Consider the following 2,730-nt stretch of genomic DNA (forward strand, 5'->3'; position numbering starts at 1 on the left):
ACACAAACAGTTAAGAGAGCTTGACTACTAACCAAAATGTTGGTGGTTTAAATCTACCCAGTTGGAAGATGGCCTGGTGAGCTACTTCCAAAAGATCATAGCCATTGAAAACCCTATAGGATGCAGCTCTACTCTGAGACACCTGGGGCTGCCATGAGTCAGAATGGACTCCTCGGCAGCCGATTTGGTTTTTTGGTTTTAGTATGGGTCAGGGTCATGCACTGGCTTACAAGTGTTATCTTATTTAACTCTGAGGAAGCATCGTTATTATTCCCATTTTATAGAGAAGGAAACCTCAGGCTCAGAGACCTTAAATAATCAGCTTGGGGGAGCACAGGGCTAGGAAGTGGCAGGGCCAGGACTGGAGCATAGATTTTCTTACCATCTGAGTCTCCGAGTGTGATTCCATAGACGTATTTTTTTAAAAATATTAATTACAAGAAGAGAGATGTTTCTAAGGTAGATATTATTAGATGCCGTCGAGTCGATTTTGACTTATAACCACCCCATGTGACAGAGTAGAACTGCTCCATAGGGTTTTCAAGGCTGTAATCTTTACTGGAGCAGATTGCTAGGTCTTTCTCCTGCTGAGGGGTGGGTGAGTTCAAACCACCAACATTTCAGTTAGCAGCTGAGCGCTTAACCAGAACTCCTTCTAAAGCAGAAAGTGTATCCAGAGGTACTTGAATCTGAGGAGATCTACTAGCCCAAAGGAGGGTGCTTGTCATTGTAATGGTCTCATTCTGTTCGATTGTATGCACAGTTCGGAGGTGAGGCTTACCACTTGATCCAACTTTAAAGTCAGCTGGGCAAAGAAAGTCAGGAGAGCCCAGTGTACAAGGAAGCCATGTCCTGAGAAATGCAAGAAGAAAGCCCCAACAGAAATCACAGACACTGTCCCTGTCCTCAGTGATTATATAATATAATGGAATATTTAGAGTACACATGAATAAAAGATATAAAAGCATAGAGAAATCAAGATCTGAGCACGTACAAATGAATATTGAAGAGTCTCGGAGAGGTTAAGGGATGGAGGAGAAAGAAGGCTTGGGAAAGGTGTCTTTCTGCACCTTTGCCATGTTGAGGGAGGGGCATCTAAAAACAATAAGTCTAACTTAAGAGAACCAAGAGTAAGAAAAGAGGGAGGAAAGAATAGTGCTTTAGTGCAATAGTCTCAGCATAACAACAATAGATTGTTCACTGAAGGTAAGTAAGTGCTGCATCCAACGTTAAAGGTCTGGAAAGCAAACCCCAACAGGCAAGAGGATGGACACCAGGCACAGAAGTGAGGCACGTCTGTAGCAGTCCATGCTGAAAGTCTTCAAAGCACAGCTCAGGGTATCTGTGTCCCAGCACGCGGAGATGGGAGAGACTGCAGTGAACAGGTAGAGGATAAGCCCGTCTATAACCGCGGAGTTGGATTGTAGCTGATACCACCTGGTATCACTGTGCCATTTAAGCACTAGAAATCAAAAGGAATAAACCCAGTCTAAGCTCTGCAGCATTCTTTGTTATACCTAATATGTGCTGTCCCAACCCAGTTACCATAAAGTCGAGTACAACTCATGGCGACCTCATGTGTGTCAGAGTAGAACTATCCTCCATAGAGTTCTCTATGGCTGATTTTTCAGAAGTAGATCACCAGGCCTTTCTTCAAAGGCACATCTGGGTGGACTCCAACTGCCAACTTTTCCAGTTAGCAGCCTAGGGCATTAACCGTTTGCACTACCCACAGGGGCAAAAACTGTGAAAGGTCAACAGAGTAAAAAATAACAGAAACTGAGAAGGGAGTTGATTGCAAACAGCTCTCTGGGGGTGGATTTTGAAACGCATTTTAAAAGGAATAGAGAGAAAGATTCTTGTAGAAGGAGAAACGCAGAGAAGTGTGGATCTGGAAGAAGGAATGACTGAGTTGCAGGACACAATAAATGAGATTACCAAGAAAACGAGCTCTAGGCCACCATTCTTGGAAGCTCTAGTGGGGCCACTATAAAAAACTCAGTAGTTCCAAATACAGTCATGAAGCAGGGATTGAGACCTGGTTCTTGGAGGAAAATAAGAAATACAAGACGTACAGAATAAGGATGCGGAGAATTAGCAGTCCAAATGACAATATTGGCTCAGTAAGTGACTAGGCTTGACAATTCTTTTTTAGAATGAATTTCCACATAGGGATCTCTACCCCGCTCCCCCCCCCCTTTTTTTTGGTAGTAAAAGGGGAGATTTTGTGCTTAAAGACAAAAAAGGGCCTCAAGATATTATAAAATTCAACTTAATTCATCAGTCCTTTAAAATTGCATTACCTACACCCCCCCCCAAAAAAAAACAAGACTCATTGCCGTTGAGTCAATTCTGACTACCCTATAGGACAGGGTAGAAATGCCCCGTAGGTTTTCAAAGGTTGTGAAGCTTTGTAGAAGCAGAGTGTCACATCTTTCTCCCACAGAGGGGCAGGTGGGTTTGAACCACCAACCTTTTGGGTAACAGCCAAGCACTTAACCACTGTGCCACCTGAGCTCCTTACCAAAGAAAAATATTTTTGAAAAAAAAATGATAATCATTAGGCAACAGGTTGTTCTGAAGTCAGTGAAGATAATTCTTTACAACTTCCAGGATGAGCCACTAGTTAGGAGTGTGAGTTCTAAAATTCAAAAGCCTGGGTCCAAGTTAAGATTTACTTTCTAATTAATGGATGAGCATAGGCAAGTTATTTAGCAACTTACAACCTCA

This window comes from Trichechus manatus, unplaced genomic scaffold, assembly GCF_000243295.1.
Source record: "Trichechus manatus latirostris isolate Lorelei unplaced genomic scaffold, TriManLat1.0 scaffold00026, whole genome shotgun sequence".
Classification (NCBI taxonomy): domain Eukaryota; kingdom Metazoa; phylum Chordata; class Mammalia; order Sirenia; family Trichechidae; genus Trichechus; species Trichechus manatus.